Genomic DNA, 26434 nt, shown 5'->3' with positions numbered 1-26434 from the left:
TTCTCACTGCTGCCTGTGTATCACAACCACCAGGGGGATTTCAACTGCTAGGTCTTTTCTCATGCTTTGGGGTAGTCCTGACACACAGGTAAAGTTTGGAAACATTGTCCAGTGTAAATATGAAACCCAAACTTTTATTGAGCTTATTTCCTCAATGCAACTGAGGAAGCCAATTTGAAAAACAACAAAATATTATTAGTGTCTTTACCTAACTGGCCCATCATGTATGCTTGGTACAGGACACAGTTGTAATCTCATTTTCTGTGTTCAGTACTCACACATCCCCCTTGCAATAATCTTGCTGTCTCAACCAATCTTCTATCATGCTCCTTCTTCGTTAATGTTCAAAAAGTGCTGAAATCAGAATACTAGTGTATCATCAATATTTCTTTGTCCATTCACCCATTTCTAAATTGAACTTTTTCTCATATCATTTTTTTTTAAAGTAAACGGCACCAGACTGTGTCAGATTCCTGAGACATAATGGAATCCTTATTTCTCTCTCTGCTTTTATATGTAGTTTGATGTCTTATGGATTTTCTCTCCATTTATCCTCTTAGAATAATATTCCTATTCCTTTTTTTTTGCTTCTGCTTCCACCAGTGAAAAAGTTGCTTCAGTATCTTCTGATCTTGTTCCATCGGTATACTGTTGTTGAGGAGGTATGCCTCAAATCTCAATCATCTTTTGGCTTTACACTCTATTTACCTAGCCTTTCTGGTACAATCCAAACTATTCAGGATTTCTGAAAGGATGTTTGGATCTGCTGCTTTTTTGCTCTTTGTTCTTCCCAAGTCTTTGCATTTCCACAGACTCTAAGTAAAATATCAAAATATTGCATGCTTTAGTGATTGACTGTTCACACCTTTATCTCACTGTATAAATTAAAAGAAGAATAGTTATTGTTACAATTGAGATAGTTCTTACATGTACTAACCTTTCTCCAACTCCAAGAAACTCCTTCAAAAAATGTCATGTTGTTTAGATAAACTTTATTAAACAGCTTTGAAGCCAATGCCCTAGAAAGTGGGATGGGTTCACAATAATTAATGATTTAGTTCAACATACATGTGTATGCTAAGAAATTTGAATTGTGAAGAAATTTCACAGGGACTATTAAAAAAACCTAATATTAGTTGATCAAAAAGCTTGCATTTGGAGTATCATGGCCTAGGTAATAAGCTCAATAAGGGAACTATGAATAAATAAGTGGCATTAATTACAATCTAAATAATTCTTGATAACATATGATATTCAAATAGAATTATATTTACATTTTAAAGTATTCAATTAAAGTGATTCATTTTTGCATTCAGCCAATTTTGAAGGATATAATGCTATACTGTTATTGTGTTTTATAAAACAGGGTGTGCTGATGCAACTGAGCTACTTTTGCTATTCAGAAACTCTTGTACATTTGGAAAAGTTATTTACTGTGTCATTTCTGTGTAAATCCAAGACATCAGCTATGTGGTGCAGTTACAAAAGTAACATGTAAGAAGCTGGGGGCAGGAAGTTGTTGAGCTTTACTAGTCTCTCCCAAGGTTATGTTGATAAAGCTACCCTCTATAAGAAACTAAATTTGAACCATTAAAGTGTATTTTATTGATATTAAATGTACCTAAAGTCTTTAGTTTAGTAAATTTTATATATCTAGACAAAATGTCAAGCCCAAAGCTATGGGGTTCTATCTTCTTATATTGCATTAACTTGATACATAACATAGGCATACAGTTGTAGAAGTTTTATTAATATATTAAAGTTAGTTTGGCCTATTTTAAGTACAAATGTATAATTATGTTGTACCAATGTGCTTCTCTTGGCATATTATTAACTAATTTTCTTAAATAGTGGTATTGCCTGCTTTTGCAAAATAAAGCTACCTTTCATAAAAATACTGTTCAATTTGAGATATTTGTTTATGAATCAGAAAAAACATCTGAAATTGAAACATTTTTTTCTAAACTTTGTTTTTAAATTTGGATGTCAACACTGAGAGCATATGCCAAAATAATTGGTTTTGTATAAATATTGTCATATTTCTTTCACAGAAAATCTAAACACTTGATGTTTATGAAAATATTCTTTTAAAATTATTTTAGGGGCTAGAATGACGGCTCAGTGGTTAAGAGCACTGACAGCTCTTCCAGAGGTTCTGATTTCAATTCCCAGCAATCATATGGTGGCTCAAACCATCTGTAATAGGATCTGATGCCCTCTTCTCATGTGTGTGAAGATAGTGACAGTGTACTCACATACATAAAATTAATAAACAAATAACATTGTTTTAGAAATTTAAAATTTATGTAAAGCCACTTGGCCATAGTCTGTTTATGTAAGGTGTATGGTGATTTATGAACTGTTAATGTTTTCATAAAACTTTTACATTTTTGGAGAAAATATTTCCTCTGTGTGAGTTTGTTCACAAACACAAACTAACTACAGTTCAAGGCCAGTACTATTATGAAAACAGATACTTCTAAGTAGTCTTTCTATCATTGAGTATTACCTTTATATTGCCGAACCTGAAGTTAAATTAAGGCAGGGACATGTCTTTCAGGAAGCGATTGCTTGCAAAAGCTTACAGAGAAAGAAACCATTCTTTTTTCTGTGCATAACATAGTGAAGGAGATTTGTATACAGGCTGTGAAACCTTTTACTGTGCTTCACCGTGCATTTAAGAAATTCAAATAAAATGAGTTGGATGTTCTGAAAAATATCACATGTAGTGTTTATACTTGGAGTGTGACCATAGTTGCATTAAGCAAAGATATGCTTGGATTTGTATCTAGCAGAAGAATACAGAAGCAGAACTCAAGTGAGCCCTAGGTCTACTATGCTGTGTATCACAATCAGTTCACTTATTAGATGATCATTTTCGAAATCTCCAAAGGACAATTATTGTGTTTCTAAATTTTATAAACATTCATCTTATCGGCTAAATTGAAGACTAAATTGATATTTTAAAAGAACCTAGTCCTAACAAATGATAATTGTTGTGTAAAAATAAATACTGAACATTTGTGTCTGCAGTGTATAGTCTTGAAGATACCTTCATTCATGTTCCTATTTAAATGGTTTTCCTACAGTTAAAGAGCAATACATTTTCAAACAAAGTAGAGAGAAACTGTATCTTATACAAAGTTTTGTTTTAAATTTGCTTTTCTTCCCCCATGCTGTGACCTGAAAAAGTACAGAATATAAATGAAATATTTTTGAGTAAGAAAAACAAGTAGATAAAACAATGATTCAGTTTAAATTAGCAATAACTCTAAACAATTCTTCTTACCATATGGATAGACAAGACAATTCTTTTTGGAATAAACAAATATGGTAATGCCACAAGGAAGCGATTTCATGAGTTTCTAGAGTGCAGTAGCTTGAACATTTACAAGGAGACATACCTTTGGTAAATGCAAAGCAAAAGCCAAGAAAAGAGAGGAAGGAGATATGCCTCAAATTTTACATGTAGTGAGTGGAGGCACAAATGAGGGTACATCTTCCTGACTCTCAGCACTTTTATGCAAAAGAAACCATTAAAGCAAAAATAAAGTAGTTTGTAGTAATGAGAGTCCATTAATATAACTCAGACAGTGAGCATGACAGGCAGTGCCAAAAAAATATCAATTGCCTTTAGAGGAAAAGTAATCAGCAACTCACAGTGTCCTCGGTAGAAGTGGGGAGAGGAATTTGTTACTGGTCTGGGAATGATTGAAATATTTTGAGGTCTGTCCAGAGGTTGAATGATGACCGTCTCTTCCTTTTCTGTCACACTGCAACATCTCCGATATAGAAAATTACAGTCATACCGGACTGTGCTGGCAATCTTTCGAAGAATTGTGCTTTTCATTTGTGGTATTCAATGTGATCTAAATGAGTGTGAGTGTCTGCTGATCTTCACTCATAATTTAAGGCAGACAGATTGGTAACAAAGAGAAAGAATTACAATCAACTGTAGACACACTAAAAGTGACTGCTTAATTTTTAACACTATACCTGAAGATAATTTTCTTTGACGACTAGTGATTTCCATAGTGGACATACTGTTAAGTTTGTGAAACTGAAGAGTAATCTATAGCTTTTTCAAAAAAATCATAAATGTTTATTACATCATTTCAAGAAGTCTCATTCATAAATGTCCAACTATCCATAAACCATGGAAGTTCTAAAATTTTGTGGAAATGTCTTAAAATGTATTACTTAGCAATAGTCTGATGTGTATATGTGTGGGTTGCCTGATCTCACTCTGAAAGCAATTACACACTAAATAGCATCTGTTACAATGAAGATTTATCTTTTAGGCTGGCACCACACTGGCTAGAGCTCTTCTGCCTTCCATTTTCCCCAGCAGAGGCTGGTATGCTTTAATATAGATCCTGTAGCCAATAAGCTTGAAATATTGGTACTTTCTGGCACACCAAGTTTACCCAGTTCCAAACCCCATGCTAAATGTTGCTTCTGACATGGATAGGAATTTCAATGAAATATAGCCACAATGTTTATTACTTGTCTCTGAATGCCCTGCACCACAGTGAGTAGAGAATTTGTAAAAGAGGAAGTTTCATGTGTTATATAAAATATTCATTATGTGACCTTTTACATAAAATTGTTTGCTGCTTTCTGTCCTGAAGAAAAGCATTCTAAAGATTAGTAACATGGATATTTGCTGGTAATCTTTTATGCTCAACATGCTTAGCAACACTACAAGAAGTTATCACTTTCTACAGATATGTACAGATTTCATGATTCGTCAAAGAACACTTAGCACAGTATAAAGAGAGAATTTTCAAAAGAATAAAACTAGTGAAAATGTGCAGAACAGTTGAGTGAATATCCTCCCAGATTTTTACAGCAATACCTTTACCCACAGACCAGGAAACATCATAGAAGTAAGAACAAAAATAATATATATGCTGCAGAATCGGAAAGTCTTATGTAAGATTCTACCTTCTAGATTTCACAGAGAAGTCACACACATGAAATTTCAACAATATGGCTGCTTACACAGGATCTGAATAATCTAGCACTAATTAACCTCTCAACATAGATGAGAAAATCTCATGGGGGCATTTCCCTTAGATAAGGAGCTAGAAGCAATTAACAAAGACTGAGAGAGGTAGAATTAGTCTTCCCAAGAGATGTGTGCCCTGATTAGAAATACTGTACCAAGTAGTTAGCCCTAGAACATTATAATACATACTGGAAACTCTGGATGTATAGAGCAGCTTGCATTTATATGTTTACTGGTTATATTTGTATATAAGAACTCTGCTTTAAGAAGAGGAAACTATGAATTTGGAAGGAAGAGACTGAATATGGGAGGGGCAGGAGAAAGAAGAAAGTGGGGCATATGATAAAACTATGTTTAAAATATTATAAGATATATAAGTACTTCCAAGAGACTATTTTGACTTTTGGATAATTCTAGACAACATCAATTATACCAATACTGTTTGAGATTACATAGACTTTGTTTATTCCTTGCTGACAGGCATGTGTCTTATTGAGTCTTACTAAGAGAAACCCTCTCTCACCAGGTAAAACATGCACAGAAAAATGATGCTTAAAGGTATTCTCTGGGTTATAAGAAGTCCTGAAGATTATGACACAAGAAAATATTAGTAACAATGAGGTATAACATAGATTACCACTGCGTCTCACAAAATTTTTAGGCATCTCCTGATTATCTATATTTATTGAGATTGAGTAAATGACTCACTCTTTTATTAGGTAGATAAATGTGCATGAATATCAAAAGACTCCAATGATTTACACAAGTAAAGAGACCATATTTGTAGAGACATATGGCTGGCTTCATTTTGATAATCTACATTACAAGGTAAACTGTGGAGTTATGAGGATTGAAGCATGGATTAGAACTTCATGTCCTTGTAATTGGTATCTTCACTTGGAATCTTTGCAAATGCATTTTGTTCTTTAAAATAAATTATTGTAGAAAAGTTCCACAACTCCATTAAGAGCCCTGACACTGCACTTCAGGGTATGGATTTTGATCATAGCAGAGTGTGCTTTTCCAAATAATAGGAGCCCAGAATAGTCCTTCAGGTGCACTGGACTCACTCTAGGATGAGACTTGAAAGGCTCAAAATACATCTGTCACTAGATTCTTTACTCTGATTGATAAACTAGAGTGGCACTTTAGTGACTGGAGATTAATGTTGACTGATAATAGCTAGTAATATCTCTTAGAGGACACAGATACCACATTTGGATGTGCTGTTGTGACCCATTTACAAGTAAACATCCATTTGATTCAGGTTTTCAATTAGACGTGAAGCAAAGGGTTCTACAAAACCAAGTCCATTCTAATATTATGCTCATTTAAGTTAAAGTTCTTTCTGTTGTGAAAAGATGTTGTTTTGATTGATATAAATTTTTAATAAGCATTTTTGAAAGAATTTAATGTAGATGACTGATTTTCCTATAGTTGTCAGGAATTTCTGAAAAATATTCTTTCTAAAATAAATATTGTTCCTCTTTAAGAATTAATTTTGTGAAGGGAAGTGGGTAGAAACTTGGAAGATTAGAGGGATAGGAAACCATAATCAGGCTATTTTATGTGAAAAGTTGAATCTATTTCCAATTTAAAAATAGTACTTTTAAAAAAAAAAAAAGAGTAAAACTGTCCATAGTTCTTATATGGTATCCATGACTCTTAAAAAATGCTGCTCCAGCGAAAATGGTACACCTGCCCAGTAAAGATCATAGAACCATCTTTGCTACACCTACTCTTGCTGCCTCTATTGGCTCTATCCACTGTTTTTAAGTCATACTTTTTAAAATGTAGTTCTTTATCTTTAATCTAAACTGGTTTATATTCTACCTGTTCAATGAAATTATCGTTCAGGATTTTGATGAAATAACAAATGTGTCTTTATGTGCTTGATCTAAATGTTCATCATCACTAACATAGATGTATATATGTCTCTCACTTTTGCATGTCTAGTTCTGCTTTAGTATCTATAAACTTACTCTTATTTCTATATTTCCACATGTAGTCTTGTTAGTTACAGACAAATGGATAATTATTATTATTTTTTCTTAATGTCAAAATTACACAGTTTCATCAAAATTTCCCTCTAACCCCACTTTCTGTATATGTATAATATAGAGTATTTTCACAACTGAGCGTAGGTGTGTACATACATGGGGAGGTCAGGTGAGTAAGTTGAGTGACCTGCTACATAATTGTCTCAGGGAAATGTTTTTCAATGAATGCAGAGCTCACCACTTATTAGCTAGGCTAGCTAAATACCAGAGATCTTTTTGTTTGTTTGTTTGTCTGGTTCCCACCTACATATTACCAATGTTGCAGCAGGCATGCAAACACCTATTTGTTGTTTGTCTTTGTTTCTTTTGACATGGGTTATAGGATCCAAACTTACATCTTCCTATTTGAGTCACTGATTTTTCTTACCCACTGAGACATTCTCCTTTCCAGTTCCTTATATTTTAACTTATGAATTCGCTGGGTTATCTTTCTATATCTGCCTTTCTTTGTTTTAGTCAAATGGGAGAATAAGAGTAAAGAAATATTACCATCCCCACACATTCCTTGCTAGAGATACAATTTCAATATATAATTCAGACTTGTGTAGAATTATTGAACTTCCTGCATTACCACACCCAGATCAGGGAAGGGGTGACTAGCATAAATGTGGCTCCTTTGTGGCACAGGTGTTAATTATATAGTTTATTACTTATACACATATAAACATTTCTATTTGACTTGGTAGCTAGAATTTTTAAAAATCATTGTTTAAAAGGGGCAGGTTAAGGAGCTTATGGAAGGGACAGTGGGGAAAATAGGGACAGGTATGTTCATAATTTTTTGTTAGACATGTATATAATTTTTAAAAACAATTTTAGAGCGCAAGATTTTAAATCTTACATTATTTTATTTTTAGGACATAAAAGTATATATATATATATATTAATATTAAAAGAAATTGAATTATGATTGTGAAGTATAGTGACTACACTATATTAATATCTTCTCAATTCAAGATGTAGCAATTCTTTGCACTTTGAAATGACATTGTGTGGTATACAATATAAAGAGGTTATAATACAAGTGAATTGTGTGTCTTCTGATTATATTTATATTTACTATATTATCAATAGCAAAAATTATCAATTTCAAAAATAAAAATAATATATAAGATTTCTTTGTTAAAATTTATTTCCCAAATATTGTGTGACAAGTTAGTTTTCCTGTTTGTTTTCTTATGTTTTGTGTTGAAGACATATCATTATAGGATGGTATATATGCATGTTTTACACACACACACACACACACACACACACACACACACACATACACACACACACACACACACACACACACACACACACACATACTTGTAAAACTTCATCCCATGGTGGGGGTAGGAACAAAGAGAAAAAGAGAGGAGAAAAAAATCTTTTAAATTTGGTGTAAAAAATATACAGTTGTCTCCGTATTCAGTTAAATGGTTAGCTGTAACCATCCTCCTCTTTATCAGTATGGTTCTGGCAGAGCCTCTGAGGAGGAATCCAAATCAGGCTCCTGCGAGTAAGCACTAGTTGGCACCAGCAATAGAAATGGATTTAGTGGCTACATATGGGATAAATCCACAGATGAGGCAGTCTTTGGATGATCTTCTCTTCAATACCTGCTCCTCTAATGGTCCCTTTATTTCCTCCCATGAGTATTTTGTTCTCCCTTCTGAGAAGACTGAGATATTCACTTTCTGGCCTTCCTTCTTCTTGAGTTTCATAATTGTTTCTTGGTTATTCTGAACTGTTTGGACTAGCATCCTCTTACAAGTGAGTACATAAAATGGGTGTTCTTTTGTGACAGGGTTACCTCACTCAGAATGATATTCTCTAGATCTAATCATTTGCCTAAGACTTTCACAAAGTCATTGTTTTTTGATAGCTGAGTAGTAAGTACACTATTGTGTAAATGTACCACAATTTCTGTATCCATTCACCTGTTGAAGGACATCTGGGTTTTTTCCAGCTTCTGGCTATTATAAATAAGGCCACTATGAACATGGTAGAACAGGTGCTCTTCTTAAATGTTGAAGCTTCTTGTGTCTATGCCCTGGAGAGTTATAGCTGGAACCTAAGGTGGTACTGTGTCCAATTTTCTGAGAAAACAAGAGACTGATTTCCAGAGTGGTCGTTCCAGTTCACAAGCCCATTATCGGTTCAGAAGTGTTCCTCTTTCTCCACATTTTTGTAACCATCTGCTGTCACCTGAGATTTTGACCTTAGCCATTCTAACTGGTGTGAAGAAGAATCTCAGTGTTGATTTGCTTTGTATTTCCCTCGTGACTAGGGATATTGATCATTTTTTAGGTGCTTCTCAGCCACATGATATTTCTGAGTTTGAATAAGCTGGAAGAATCTACAACCCCATGGGAACAAAATATTATTAACTAATCCAAATCACTACAGCTACCAGGGACTAAAATACCATGCTTTGAGTTTTTTTTTTAATTGAAGAAATTTATTTTAAAAATAGAGATAAATGTACAGATTTTAAGAGTATTTTTTGCATAAAAGTACCTGAATACATTTTTGTCAGTATGTGATTTTTTTTTTAAGAATTGAAAGTATGGATAAAATTTTTAATAGTTACAATGAGCATAAAGTATATGCAAAGCAAGCTGTAACCTGGAAATAGTCAAAGTTTTCTTGGTGTGTAAAAATTAAACATAATGATTTTTCATTTTTTGACCTTTGTTTCTCTTGAACTTCATATAATCTGTGAGTTGTTTCTGGGCTGTTCAGAGATTTCTGGGGTTAGTATCCAATAATCAGTGAGTGCGTATTATGTCTGTTTTTTTGTGACTGGGTTATATCACTCAGGATGATATTCTATAGATGCATCCATTTTCTTAAGAATTTTATAAAGTCATTATTTCTGATAGCTGAATACTAGTCCATTGTGTAAATATACCACATTTTTTGTATCCATTCATCTACTGAAGGACATCGGGGTTCTTTCCAGCTTCTGGCTATTATAAATAGGGCTGCTATGAACATGGTGGAGCATGTGTCTTTGTTGTATGATGGAGCATCTGTGGAATATATGCCCAGAAGTGCAATAACTGGGTTTTCAGGTAGTACTATGTATAATATTCTGAGGAACTGCCAGAATGATTTCCAAAGTGGTTGTTACCTGTTTACAACCCCACCAACAGTAGAGAAGCATTCTTCTTTCTCCACATCCACTCCAGTATCTGCTGTCATCTGAATTTTTGATCTTAGCCATTCTGACTGGTGGGAGGTGGGATCTCAGGGTTGTTTGGATTTGCATTTCCCTGATGACTAAGGATATCAAGCACTTCCTTAGATGCTTCTCAGCCATTCAATATTCCTCAATAGAGAACTTTTTGATTAGCTCCATACCCCATTTTTAATAGGATTGTTTGATTCTCTGGTGTCTAACATAATGAGTTCTTTTTATGTCTTGGATATTAGGCTTCTATCAGATGTGGGGATGGTAAAGGCCTTTTCCCAATCTGTTGGCTGCCATGTTGTTTTCTTGATACTGTCCTTAGCCTTACAGAAACTTTGCAATCTCATTAAGTCCCATTTGTCGATATTTGACCTTAGAGCATGAGCCATTGGTGTTCTGTTCAGGAAAATTTCTCCTCTGCCTATATGTTCTAAGGTTTTCCCTACTTTCCCTTCTAATAGTTTCAGTGTACCTGGCTTAATGTTGAGATCTTTGATCCACTTGACTTGAGCTATGTTCAAGGAGATAAAAAGGGGCTATTTTCATTCTTCTGCATGATGAGTGCCAGTTGGACCAACACCATTTGTTGAAGAGGCTGTCTTTTTTTCATTGAATGTTTACAGCACCCTTGTTAACAATCACGTGACAATATACGTGAGGACTTATTTCTGGATTTTCTATTCTATTCCATTAATCCACGTGATTATCTCTGTACCAGTACCATGCAGTTTGTAACCAAATTACCTTGAAATATAGCTTGATGTCAGGGATCGTCATTCCCGTATTTGTTTTTTAGTTGTTGGGGATGGATTTTTTCTATTCTAGGTCTTTTATTCCAGTTGAAATTGCAGGTTGCTCTTTCCAACTCTATGAAGCCTTGGGCTGGAATTTTGATCAGGATTGCACTGAATCTGTAGATTACTTTTGGTAAGATGTCCATTTTTACAATGTTGATCCTTCCAATCCATGAGCATAAGGGATTTTACCATTTTCTGAAATATTTCTTGATTTCCTTCTTCAAAGATTTGAATTTCTTGTCATACAGGTTCCCTTGCTTTGTTAGAATCACACTATAAAAATTTCATATTGCTTGGGACTATTGTGAAGTGTATCTTTTCCCTAATTTATTTCTCGACATGATTGTACTTTGAATAGAGGAAGGCTACTCATTTGTTTGAGTTAATTTTATATACAACCATTTTGTTGAACTTGTTTATCAGCTGTAGAAGATCTCTGGTGGAATTTTTGGGTCACTTAAGTACACTATCATGCCATCTACAAACAGTGATGTTTTTGATTCTTCCTTTTCAATTTGTATCCCTTTGATTTTCTTTTGCTGTCTAATTGCTCTGTCCAGGACACCAGTACTATGCTGAATACATAGGGGGACAGTGGGCAGCCTTGTTGAGTCCCTGATTTTAGTGGGATTGCTTCAAGTTTCTCAACTTTAAGTTTATTGTTGACTGTTGGTTTGCTTCATATTGCTTTTATTATGTTCAGGTATTGGCCTTGGATTCTTGTTCTTTCCAAGACTTTTAACATGAAGGGGTATTAAATTTTGTCAAATGCTTTCTCACCATCTAGTGAGATGTATATGTGATTTTTTTTTGAGTTTGTTTATATGGTGGATTTCATTGATGGATTGCCGTATATTAAACAATACCTGCATTTCAGGGTGAATCCTACTTGATCATGGTGAATGACCCTTTTGATGTGTTCTTGGATTCAGTTTGTAAGGATTTTGTTTAGTATTTTTGCATCAATGTTCATAAACGAGTTTGGTCTGAAGTTCTCTTTCCTTGTAGGGTCTTTGTCTGGTTTAGGAATGAGGTTAATTGTTGCCTCGAAAAATGAGTTATGTAGTGTTCCATCTGTCTCTATTTTGTGTAATAGTTTGGAGAATGTTGGTATTAGGTTGTCAATAAATGTCAGATAGAATTCTGCATTGATCCCATCTGGACCTGGGTTTTTATTGTTTGAGAGGATTTTGATGACTTCTATTTTTTCCAGTTTTATGGGATTATTAAATGGTTTACCTGGTCCTGGTTTAACTTTAGTATCTGGTATCTGTCTAGGAATTCATCCATTTCCTCCAGATTTTCCACCTTTGTTGAGTATAGGCTTTTGTAGTAGGATCTCATGATTTCTTCAATTTCCTCAGTTTCAGTAGTTATGTCTCAACTTTCCTGTCTGATTTTGTTAATTTGGATACTCTATTTTTGCCCTCTATTTAGTCTAGCTAAGGATTTATCAATCTTCTTTTTCTGGAGTGTTTGGCACAAATAAATCTTTAAAAAAGGTAGAGAGAGAGAGAGAGAGAGAGAGAGAGAGAGAGAGAGAGAGAGAGAGAGAGAGAGAAATTGAGAGTTACAAAAAGGCTTGAAGGTGAATAATATCTGTCCATCCATGAACTTTATCTAATGTATACATGCCAGTAGTTTCAGTTGCTGTAATTGGGGCAGCTGCTTGTGTATGTGTGACTCTCAATGCTAATTGTACTTAAGTCGGAGTAGAATGATTCTCCTTTGTGTGCTTATCTACACACCTTGTTTCTATTAACTTACCCTAATTTTGACTCTTATAACCTTAGTAGCAACATGCCATTGTTAAGCTTTCTGCACACAACTAAGTTTTCTATACATAAGTATATGATCATCCTTACAACATCCTATTATAAAATTATGCTACTAGATTTTTCCAAAATACATCTAACCATTCACACCAATTTTGCAAGGCACAATCTCATACAATACTGTAAAAACAATTTGAAATACCTTTTAAAATTTTTATTGGATATTCTATCTATTGACATTTCAAATGTTATACTCCCCCCCACTCCCCTCCCTCATACCCCTCAATTTGCTTCCATGCAGGGGCTCACAGCTAAACATCAGACTAAACATGGGGACCATACTGAAAGAGCTAGAGAAAGGACTGAAATAGCTGAAGGGTTTGCACTTTCATGGGAAGAACAACACCATCAACTGTCATGGCACTGAGGTGGAGAGAGTGATTGAAATATTTTTGTAGCTTTAGTACATAGTAAAACTGCTACTACATAGTTCAGTAAGTACTTTTAAAATAAATATTGATAAATTAGATTTTGAATTCTCTTTAATGTGTAATTTATCAGCACAATTTTAATGGACCATTTATAGCAGATTTAATAATTATGGTTGCAGGCTCTACTCAGTTCACTGATATTAATATAGTACAAGACAAGCTCAAGGATAGGGCTTGATGAAAATCTATCAGGGGCTCCCTAGGGCTTCAATTAAGTTCCATAAGCATTTGTCAGTGCTAAATATATGTCAGGCTTGTGCAATCATTAACAATGTGTTACCCTTTGAAAACACACCGTCTTGTTTCATATGGCCCTATTAATCAACACTGATTAGGAACAGTGATTCAACTAGCTGTTAATTTATCTATCTATCCCATCATTTAGATCTCATTTCACCTGAGAGTTACGGAGATGCCTTAATACATCAAGATAAACTTCCTTCAGTGTTATGTAATCTGCTGCCTTAAAAATGACATCAAAAGATATTAGAATAGGCTTAATGACCCAGTCATGAGAAAGTTATCTTCAAGAGATTGTCCACTGAGCATTGCCAAACCTCATGTTTGTTTATCACTTTCTTGCATAATTCTGGGAAGAAAAATGAGCTATTTGATTATTTTGATGGCAAATCTTTCTGTGTGTGTAAACTATAGACGATAAAGCTGGTAGTTTTGTTTGTTGTAGCTATAAACAAATCCCTTGAATTGCTGCTTAAAGGTAAGAATAATTTATTTAAGTGAAGAATGCAAACATTTTAGATTCCAGAATCTGAGATGGGACTGACTACCTTCTAACACAAGGAAACAGAAGGAAAAGACAGGAAGATGCCAGATGAAAGATGCTAATGAGGACCTGTTCCTCAAAGTTTCTTTCCTATAGGCTTTACTACCTTGAACTTCCAGAACTTCCAAAAGTATGGCCACAATGGCAGACCATCCCTGAGCATAAACTTATAAGGAACATTTCATTTATAAGCTTATAAGGAGCACAGATAGGACGTAATAAAGGGAGTTTTCTGGCATATAAGATGACCATTTGCTAAGTCTAGTTCCTTGAAAAATAAATTTGAAACCTCTGTAGTTGTCATAGTAAAGACAAGGTGGAAAAATTGCCGGTAATCAGTTTCTGAGGACACTAATAGACACTGTATCTGAACATTATTTCATAATTATACTTATGTACATTTATTCTTTTTTCTTTTATTTATTCACATATTTAGACGCTTTATTTTGGAACTATTTTTATATTATTTCTAAATTTTACAATAAGAAGTTTATGAAATAATTTTGTTTTCATATTTCCTCTCTGAGAAAATTACTCATTTTAAGGATTTGTTCATATGTAATTGAGCCATATATGAACTGCACATGTATAAAATATATTAATTAATGACTTCAGTTCCTTCCAATTAAAGTGCACATCTATGTAACCATTAAAGCATCAAGATATTTAACACATCTATCTATTATAATTATGTGTCAGCCACCCATCCTCTTGACCTCATCTCCAAGAAGCACTTGAAATGATTACTGGAAACAAGTTAGTTTGCATTGAGAAATTATATATGTAAATTATATAATATATATTATATACAATTGTACATTATATAAATAATTGTAGATATATTTGTTATATATATATATAATAGTATATATTATTGTATATATAATTGTATAAATAATTGTAGAGATTATACTTAGGAAACATTATGACTCTTTTTTTTTATTTTTTAAAACGACTTTATTTTACAAAGCAAAGAAAAATGTGCAGATTTTAAACATTTTTTGCTTAAAATTATACATTTTTGTCAGTACTGTTTTTTCAGACATTAAAATAATTTTTACATAAAACCATGTGAATATATTTTTTTAGTCAGTACTTGATTTTTTTCAAGGGCTTGACAGTATGCATTGAAAACCTAATAGTTACAATAAGCGTAAAGTACATGCAAAACAAAACGCAACATGGAAATAGTCAAAGTCTTCTTGTTTTGTAAATATATGTATATTTTTTTGTTTTCTTTATTTCTTGGACTTCATACAGTCTGTGAGTTGTTTCTGGGGGAGTGCAAGCCTCTGGGGTTAGCATCCCAATATCAGTGACTGCATATTATGTCTGTTCTTTTGTGACAGGGTTATCTCACTCAGGATGATATTCTCTAGATGCAGCCATTTTCTTAAGAATTTGGTTAAGTCATTGTTTCTGGTGGCTGAGTAGTATTCCATTGTGTATATGTACCACAATTTTTGTATCCATTCATCTTCTGAAGGACATCTGGATTCCTTCCAGCTTCTGGCTATTATAAATAGAGCTGCTATGAACATTGTGGTGCATATATCTTTGTTGTGTATTAAAGTGTCTTTGGGGTATATGCCCAGAAGTGGAATAGCTGGGTCTTCAGGTAGTACTATATCCAATTTTCTGAGGTATCGCCAGACAGATTTCCAGAGTGGTTGTATTAGCTTGCAACCCCACCAACAGTGGAGAAGTGTTCCTCTTTCTCCGCAGCCTCACCAGCATCTGCTGTCATCTGAGTTTTGGATCTTGGCCAATCTGACTGGTGTGAGGTGGAATCTCAGGGTTGTTTTGATTTGCATTTCCCTGATGGCTAAGGATGTCAAACACTTCCTCAGATGTTTCTCGGCCATTCGGTGTTCCTCAACTGAAAACGTTTTGTTTAGCTCTGTACCCCATTTTTTAATAGGGTTATTTGATTCTCTGGTGTCTAGCTTTTTGAGTTCCTTGTACACCTTGGATATTAGGCCTCTATCTGATGTGGTGTTGGTAAAGATATTTTTCCATTCTGTTGGTTGCCGTTTTGTTTTCTTGACGATGTCTTTAGCCTTACAGAAACTTTGAAATCTCATTAGGTCCCATTTGTTAATCTTTGACCTTAGAGCTTGAGCCATTGGTGTATTGTTCAGGAAATTTTCTCCTGTACCTATGTGTTCTAAGGTTTTCCCTACTTTCTCATCTAATAGTTTCAGTGTATCTGGTTTAATGTGGAGATCTTTGATCCACTTACACTTGAGCTTTGTACAAGGAGATAAGAATGCATCTATTTTCATTCTTTTGCATGCTGAGTGCCAGTTGGACCAGCACCATTTGTTAAATAGGCTGTCCTTTTTCCATTGAATGTTTACTGCTCCTTTGTCAAAAATCAGGTGACCATATACATGAGGGCTCATTTCTGGATCTTCTATTCTATTCCATTGATCCACATGCCTATTTCTGTACCAGTACCATGCAGTTTTCAGCACAATTGCCTTGTAATATAGCTTGAGGTCAGGGATAGTGATTCCCACAGATGTTTTTTTGTTGTTGAGGATGGATTTTGCTATTCTAGGTCTTTTGTTATTCCATATGAAATTGCACATTGATCTTTCCAATTCCATGAAGAACTGGGTTGGAATTTTGATGGGGATTGCATTGAATCTGTAGATTGCTTTTGGTAGGATGGCCATTTTTAAGATGTTGATTTTTCCAATCCATGAGCATGGGAGATCTTTCCATTTTCTGAGTTCCTCCTCAATTTCTTTCTTTAGAGGTTTGAAGTTCTTGTCATACAGGTCCTTCACTTGCTTAGTTAGAGTCACACCAAGGTATTTCATAGTATTCGTAACGATTGTGAAGGGTACATTTTCCCTAATTTCTTTCTCCACATGTTTGTCCTTTGAGTACAGGAAGGCTACTGATTTGTTTGAGTTAATTTTGTATCCAGCCACTTTGCTGAACTTGTTTATCAGCTGTAGGAGTTCTCTGGTGGAATTTTTGGGGTCACTCAAGTACACTATCATGTCATCGGCAAAGAGTGATGTTTTTATCTCTTCTTTTCCTATTTGTATCCCCTTGATCTCTTTTTGCTGTCTACTTGCTCCAGCCAGGACTTCCAGTACTATGTTGAATAGGTAGGGGGAGAGTGGGCAGCCTTGTCGAGTCCCTGATTTTAGTGGGATTTCTTTAAGATTCTCGCCATTAAGTTTGATGTTGGCTGTTGGTTTGCTGTATATTGCTTTTATTATGTTTAAGTATGGACCTTGGATTCCTGTTCTTTCCAGGTCTTTTAACAGGAAGGGGTGTTGGTTTTTTTCGAATGCTTTCTCAGTGTCTAGTGGGATGATCATGTGATTTTGGTCTTTGAGTTTGTTTATATGGTGGATTACGTTGATGGATTTCCTTATGTTAAACCATCCCTGCATCCTAGGGATGGAGCCTACTTGGTCATGATGAATGATCGTTTTGATGTGTTCTTGGATTCGGTTTGCAAGGATTTTGTTGAGTATTTTTGCATCAATGTTCATAAGTGAGATTGGTCTGAAGTTTTCATTCCTTGTAGGGTCTTTGTGTGGTTTAGGAATGAGGGTTATTGTAGCCTCAAAAAATGGGTTGGGTAATATTCCATCTGATTTTATCTTTTGGAATAGTTTGGCGAGTATTTTTGTTATATCCTCAATAAAAGTCTGATAAAATTCTGCACTGAACCCGTCTGGACCTGGGCTTTTTTTGTTTGGGAGGCTTTTGATGACTTCGTCTATTTCTTTAAGTGTTATAGGGTTATTTAGATGGTTCACTTGGTTGTGGTTTAACTTTGGGACCTTGTATCTGTCTAGGAATTCATCCATTTCCTCCAGATTTTCCAATTTTGTGGAGTATAAGTTTTTGTAGTAGGATCTGATAATTTCTTGAGTTTCCTCAGTTTCAGTGGTTATGTCCCCACTTTCCTTTCTGATTTTGTTAATTTGGATACTCTCTCTTTGCCCTCTAGTTTGTCTGGCTAGGGGTTTATCAATCTTGTTGATTTTCTCAAAGAACCAACTCTTGGTTTTGTTGATTTTTTCAATGGTTCTTTTTGTTTCTATTTGGTCTATTTCTGCCCTAATTTTGATTATTTCTTGCCGTCTACTCTTTTTGGGTATATCTGCTTTCTTTTGTTTTAGGGCTTTTAGCTGTGATGTCAGGTTGCTGATGTAAGCTCTCTCCAGTTTCTTTTTGCAAGCACTTAGGGCTATGAGTTTTCCTCTCAATACTGCTTTCATTGCATCCCATAGGTTTGGGTATGTTGTGTTTTCGTTTTCATTGAATTCTAGAAAATCCTTAATTTCTTTCTTTATTTCTTCTTTGACCCTTCTATCCTTTAACAGAGCATTGTTTAGTTTCCATGTGTATGTGGGCTTTTTGTTGTCTTTGTTGTTGTTAAAGACCAGCTGTAGACCATGCTGATCTGAGAGGATGCATGGGAGTATTTCAATCTTCTTATATCGATGGAGGCTCGTTCTGTGTTTAATTATGTGGTCAATTTTCGAGAAGGTGCCATGGGGTGGTGAGAAGAAGGTGTATTCTTTTAATTTGGGATAGTATGTTCTATATATATCTATTAATTCTAGTTGGTTCAAAGTCTCTGCTTGTTTTGCAGTGTCCTTGTTCAGTTTCTGTTTCCCTGATCTGTCCATTGGTGAGAGTGGGGTGTTAAAGTCTCCCACTATTATTGTGTGCGGTGAAATGTATTTTTTGAGCTTTAGTAGAGTTTCTTTTATGAATGTGGGTGATTTTTTATTTGGAGCATATATGTTAAGGATTGAGAGTTCCTCCTCACAGATTTTCCCGGTAATGAGTAAAAAGTGTCCTTCCTTATCTTTTTTGATAACTTTTGGTTGGAAATTTACTTTATTCGATATTAGAATAGCCACTCCAGCTTGCTTCTTGGAGCTGTTTGCTTGGAAGTTTTTTTCCCACCCTTTTACTCTGAGATAGTGTCTGTCTTTGTCTCTGAGATGAGTTTCCTGTATCAGCAAAAGTCTGGATTTTGTTTATGTATCCAGTCTGATAGTCTATGTCTCTTTATTGGGGAGTTGAGACCATTTATGTTAATGGATATCAAGGAATAGTTGTTTCTGTTTCCTGCCATTATTGCTTTTTTGGGTTGAGTTGTGTCTGTGTTTTTTTCTTCTTTTAGTTTTCTTGTTTAGGAGTTTTCTTGTTCTTACTAGGCTGTATTTTCCCTCATTGTATTGGGTTTTCCACCTATAATTCGATGTAATGCTTAGTTTGTGGTCAGATATTGTGTGAATTTTGATTTGTATTGAAATATCTTCGTCTCTCCATCGATGGTGATCGATAGTTTTGCTGGGTATAACAGCTTGGGCTGGCACTTGTGCTCTCTTAAGGAGTGCATGATTTCTGTCCAGGCTCTTCTAGCTTTCATAGTCTCTGTTGAGAAATCGGGTGTGAGTCTGATTGGTCTGCCTTTACATATTACCTGACCTTTTTCCCTTACTGCTTTTAGTATTCTTTCTTTACTTTGGGCGCTTGATGTTTTTACTATTATGTGTCGGGAGGTATTTCTTTTCTGGTCCAACCTATTTGGAGTTCTGAAGGCTTCTTTTATGCTCGTGGTCATCTCATTCTTGAGGGTAGGGAAGTTTTCTTCTATGATTTTGTTGAAGATATTTACTGTGCCCCTTAGTTGATACTCTTCTCCCTCTTCTATTCCTATTATCCTTAGGTTCGGTCTTCTCATTGTGTCTTGGATTTCCTGGACATTTTGGGTTAGGAACTTTTTGTTTTTTGCATCTTCTCTGGCTGTTTTGTCTATGTTTGCAATGTTGTCTTCTGCCCCCAAGATTCTCTCTTCGATCTCTTGTAATCTATTGGAAATGCTTGCTTCTGTGACTCCTGATTTCTTTTTTTTGGTGTTCTGACTCTAGGGTTATCTCTTTTAGTGTTTTCTTTATTGTGTCAATCTCTGTTTTAATTTCCTTCTTCCATTCCTTTATTTCTTTTGTTCTGTTTTCCTCTAGTTCTTTGAGTTCTTTTAGTGTTTTTCTTGTTTCTTCTTTAAAAGCTTCTGAATCTTTTTGCTTTTCCTCCCTTTCTTGTTTAAGTCACTCTATCAGCATCTTGAGGCATGATTTTAGGTCTGTGTCTTCTTTTTCTGGAGTGTTTGGAGTTCCGATGTTTGCTGTTATGGGAGAGCTGGGCTCTGGTGTTGCTAGATTGTCTTGGTTCCCTTGGGATATACTCTTTCTCTTTCCTCTTGCCATTTTGTTGTCAGTGATATGTTCTTGCCTTTCCCTTGTATCTGGTCTGTGTCCCTGGTTCTTCACTGGTTGAGGTGTCAGATGGGTCGAGCCCTGTTTTATGCCTCAGAGTCGTAGGGTGTGAGCAGAATTTCCAACGTTCTGTTTCTGTTTGCTGGATCAGGCACGGCAGGGCAGGGCAAGGCAGGGGGTCCACTTTCCTTGTGTACTCCACAGAGATCTTTCTGCTCCCCTGCAGCCCAGGTCTCCCACCCACCAGTTGCTCAGCCTCTATGAGCCTCCGTTCCGGGTGGCAGATGGGCCAGGCTCTGTTCTGCCTTCTGAAGTCGCCTCTGGGCAGAAACAGAAGTTCTAATTTTCTGTTCCCAATTGCAGTTTCTCAGCCTCTATAAGCCGCCGATCCGGGTGTCAGGTTGGCCAGGCTCCGCTCTGCGTTTGGAAGTCGCCTTGGGTGGAAACAGAAGTTCTAATTTTCTGTTCCCAATCACTGGATAGGGCAAGGGGGGGGGGCAGGGCAAGTTATAGTGTGCACTTTCCGTGTGCACTCCGCAGAGATCTCTCTGCTCCCCTGCAGTCTTGGTCTCCCACTCACCAGTTGCTCAGCCTCTATGAGCCGCTGTTCTGCGTGGCAGGTAGGCCAGGCTCCGCTCTGCGTCCGGAAGTCGCCTCCAGGTGAAAACAAAAGTTCTAATTTTCTGTTCTCAATCGCAGTTGCTCAGCCTTTATGAGCCACCGATCCGTGTGGCAGGTAGGCCAGGCTACGCTCTGCGTCTTCAACATTATGACTCTTAAATTGGCTTTTTAAAAATTTACCTATATAATAATTTCCCCATCCTTTAAAATGTATTTGCTTATCTATCATCCATCTATCTATTTATCTATCTATCTGTCTGTCTGTCTATCTATCTATCTACCTATCTATCTATCTATCTATCTATCTATCATTCTATCATCTGTCATCTATCTATCTACCTATCTACCTATCTACCTATCTTCATCATCATCATCTATGTTTATGTGTGGTAATAGGAAAAAACATATTCCCCAGTATGAATGTTGATATTAGATTACATCCTGAAGGCATCAGTCTTCTCTTTCAACAACATGGATCTTGAAAATGGGGCAAGATTCATTAGGCTTTGCATCAAGTTTCATCTTGCATGTCCAATGTTTTTCCAAGGTCTGTTTATCTACTTACATTTCATAAATATGAAATATTTTATGATTTTGGTGGTGTAAATGAAGAAATTGTGAACACTCAGCTCAAGGTCTGATTATCAAAAAACAGCTTTTATTTCTCAGGAAAATATATAAGATCAAAATGATTGATTATTTGCAGTTTTTTCCAAGTCTTTTGTCCTTTCTTTCCCTTAATAATGGCTTTAAATCACAGTAATTATTAAAATGAATGAATTCCTACCACCCTTCCACCCTCAGTATTTTTATAATTTAGCACTTCCTAATACAAGGCTATAAAGATTTCTTGAATAGTTGTGCTCTAATCTATGAGGCTGAAGCCCAACCATGGCTATACAGATGATATCATCTCTAAATCAAAACAAGGCCAAACAACAATTATACTCTATTATGTTTTATCAAGAACCCCTTGTTATTTTGATGAGGAGCTTTGTTTTATCTCTGTTCGTTTTGATAATTTTAGGAAGAGGACTCCAGTTCTTATCTATGGTGCATAATTTCTGTAGCTCATGGTTTGTAGAATAAGAATTCAGAATGTGGAATGAAGATGCATTAGACTTAAAGATGGTGGGGGTTTCTGGATGTTTTGGGTGGCTAAAGTGTCTTAGAAATTTACAACTTACTGGGCTTTTAGACCATACAATGTAAAGAACTTCCTGCAGATGACCCCACACCTGAGAATACTGTTAAACAAAATAAAATCGCTTTCCGTTGTAATCTTACTATACAAATAAATAGCAAATTTATAATTTATTATTAATAAACTATAATTCTACTTGTTGTGTAATGTGAACAAGATGATCAAAAGATATGAAGATAATAGTGTAATTGTTATGTTCAACTAAACAAATCTTTAGCAACCTCAGTTGCTTAACATGGGGCTTCCAGGTGATAAAGAGACTCTCCAGATGATCATGAGCTAAACCAATATTTGGGTTCATTGTTTTGTTTATGAACATACTGAAGAAAGTTCCATGACTTGTGAGTGAGATTTTAGGAAGCAAGTTGATGGAAAAAGAGAAGTGTGTTTGAAGTGATTACAAATTGATATAAACAGTCTTAGAAATGTGTTGACATGTTTTGACAATTTTATGAAAGCAGTGTGTGGAATTTTCAGAAGAATGATTCAATGATTAGGAATTGAAGCTAAAATTGTATAAGAGTTAGAACCCAAGGAGCTAGGACAAGTGTCCCAAAATTCATCGCATACTAAATCAAGTTGGGGAGTTTTGAAACTACAAATATGAAATCAGTTGCCAACCAATTATGTAAGACTGTCTGAGAGTAGGAGACAAGCATTGATGTTTTTCTTAGGAAAAAATAAGGGCTTGAATCCTCCACAGTTATGCCAATCTATTAGTCCATAGAATTCTACATCTAATGTCCAACTCCAATTTGGTAGAACACTTACTGCCTGGACTGAAATTGGAGCCTTATGAGTGAGCTTGTCAGTGGATCTATTATGTGAATTTACTAGTTCATCAGGGGCATTCATCGTTTATACAGTACTGGTTGAACTGAGACCTTTGAAATATTTCTGTTTCTTTAATCAAACATCAATAGCAATCATACATTTGCTCCCACTGAGAGCCTTGTGAAATGCTATGCCTTCCTTTTTTTTTTTTTTTTTTAATTGACATTTCTGAAATATTTTGGTCTGAGCCAGGATGCTGTGGAAAGTAGTAGGTTACACATGACTTCATATAGAACAGTGTTCTTCCTGTGCTTTATAGAGGTCTTAGAAGTATCAAGCAAGCAACTTTAGCTTCCCTTGATGACACTGTGATTATCTGTCTTGGAAATTTGATGCTTTCCTTTTTTTACAGACTAAAAGAGCAGAAAAGATAGATATCTTGTATAAATGAACTTTCTCTACCTCTGAGATAAAGTATGCAAATTACAATTACATATTCACTCAGATAAACATGGAAAGTGTATCATTTCCTCCAAGGCCTTATAAATTGAGTCTCACAGAAAAGGAGATGTGAATAGTAACGGTCATCAAGGTACCTGACACTTTTTTCCTGTTTGTTTACTTACCACTGTTTGTTCTTTAGACATATGAGGTATTTAATATTTATCAAAGCCCATTTTTAAATGACCCTCCCAGTTCTCCCTGTTAGTGCCTTTGAATTTAAATAGATGTTCTGTTATGCTTCTCAGTTACCTCACCTATATTTGATTTTCAAAAGCAGCAGTACAGTTTAACTAGAACACTAGTACTACCTTAACCAATGAAGTAAACTTTGCTTTTGTTCATTGAATGAACTCCCATGGATGAAGGTCATTGAACTTTGACAATAAACAAGAAGTTTTATGTAAGAAGTTAAGAAAATAAAATTTGCTTTTATGAAAGGACCATAATGTCATATGACATTACAATCAGTATAAGCTGATGAACGTTGAAGTCACTTCATACTTTTATCCATCCATCAAAGATAATATCATCATTAATTATAATCAACTTGCTTAACATTAAGAATTATTTATAATTGGGATACAAAGGACCTTATGGGGCTTTAACATTAGGGTAGACTTATATTTTCAAATGTGGTTGTGATGTAGTGGCCAGTAATTTTGAACAATGAACATGCTGAAAATTTAAAAGTACTGTAATGGCCAACTATAACATTTACTCATTTAAAAGTACTGTAATGGCCAACTATAACATTTACGCAGTCTTAGTTACTCTATCTTTCTGAGTTGTTTATGAATTCCAAGAAGATTGAGATGCTGTAGTGGATACTGAAGGATTTGAAGAGTTTCCACTGCATACATTACCCTGTATCTCTAGACTCAGAGCCCAGTTCAGTGACTTCTCTCATCCATTTGTTCCTGTATTACTTGGTTTCAGCATCCATTGAAACCCTATGCCTGTCTGTTGTTGTAGAATGGATGTTGGTTTCTCTTTATCATTCATGAGTTGATATTACAGATTCAGTGCAATATATAAAGTATTTGAAGAAGTGGGACTCTTCAGCAGTGACCTGGTTGATGTAGTAGAAGCTTCTGAAATGGGATCAGAATTTTTGTACCACAAGCTCATGGGAATTGAATGCCCTTATCCCATGAAAAGTTACAAAAAGTGTAGTACATTTACACAATGCAGTACTACTCATCTACTAGAAACAATGATTGTATGAAATTCCTAGGCAAATGTATTCAACAGGAGATTATCATCCTGAGTGAGGTAACCCAATCACAAAACAACACATATGGTTTGCAGTCACTGATAAACAGATACTAGCCCCATAAAGCTCTGAATACTCAAGATACAATTCACAGACCTTATCAATCTCAAAAAGAAGGAAGGCCAAAATGGGGATGCCTCAGTCTCTCTTAGAAGGGAGAACAAAACACTAATGGCAGGAAATACATCTATTTAGATGAACAGGGATTGAAGAAAAGATCATTCAGAGGCTACTTCAGGCTGGGATCCACTCTATAGGCAGCCACCAAACCCAAGCACTACTGGTGATACCAAGAAATATTTACTGGCAGGAACCAAATAGAGATGCCTCCTCAGCGGCTCTGCCAGAGTCATACAGCTACAGCTGAGCATGCTTGTGGCTAACCATTGAACTGAACTTGGGGATGCCAAGGAAGGTGCTAAAAAAAGGACTGAAGGAGCTGAAAGGGATTGCAACCTCATGGGAAGAGCAACATTATCAACCACCAGAACCCTCCACAAATTCCATGGACTAAAACATCAAACCCTGAGCACACATCGAGAGACCTATTGCTCTAGTTGTATATGTAGCTGAAGATAGCAGTGTCTGGCATCAATGTGAGAGGAGGTCTTCTGTCCAGGGAGGGCATGTGGGGAAATACCAAGGAACTGAGGTGGAAAGGGTTATTAGGATTGAGTGCACCTTGGTGAAGACAAGTAGACAGGAAGCAGAGAGGGGAGCAGGGTGGGGTAAGGGGATAACATTTCAAATGTAAATACAGAGAATATTTAATAAAAAAAAAGAAACTGTAAGAAAGCTTTCTAAGTATAGAATAAGCCTGCTCTTGACTCAGATTCTGTGAGTATCCCCCAGGACTTTCTAGTCTATAGAACTACAAATAGTACATTTCTATTACTTATAGTTACTCATATTCTGGTTAGAATTTTGTTAACTTGAACACAAGTTAGTATCTGCTTTGAATGGGAATCTTAATTAAGAAAATGCCACCAGAGCACCAGCCTATTGGCATTTTTCTGATTTATGTAGACAGACCCAGCCCATTGTGGGTGATGCTACTCTTTGTCAAGTGGTCCCCAGTTGTATAGGAATACAACTTGAGCAAGCCATGAGGAAAGAGCTAGTAAACAACTTATCTCTATAGTTTCTGTTTAAGGGCTTGAATCTAGGATCCCACGTTGAGTTCTTGCCCTGATTTTTCTTCATGATGGACTACATTTGTGAGACTAAATAAACCCTTTCATCTTCAAATGGCTTTTGTTCATGCTGTTCATCATGGGAATAGAAATCTTAACTGCCAGATTTTGGCATTTTTGTTATAACAGACTGAACAGAATGACCTCAAGTTTTTCTTAAGTGATATTGGGTAAATTACTTAACTCACAGAATCTTTTGTTCTGATTGGCAAAGTGGAAACAATAAAACATGTTTCAGTACTCCCGTGTTACTGAAATCAATAAGATCTGTGTTTGAAGTCCTTGTACAGGTAGCCAAAGTGGCACTCATCTGATATTAGTCTCTGTTTCTGTACAAGTGTCAGTAACAGGGGCAATATTACAAGAGACATGACTTTGGACTCCTTTGCAAATTTAGAGGCAAAGAGTTAGTCTTTGCAAGCTAGACAAAGTGAACAAACATTACCCTGAAATGCCTTAGAATATAAAATGCTTTGTAGGTCACCAATTTCAAGCACCAT

The sequence above is a fragment of the Micromys minutus genome, assembly GCF_963924665.1.
Source record: "Micromys minutus genome assembly, chromosome: 18".
Lineage (NCBI taxonomy): Eukaryota > Metazoa > Chordata > Mammalia > Rodentia > Muridae > Micromys > Micromys minutus.
The sequence above is the reverse complement of the archived record's forward strand: the minus strand, read 5'-3'. Positions refer to the sequence as shown.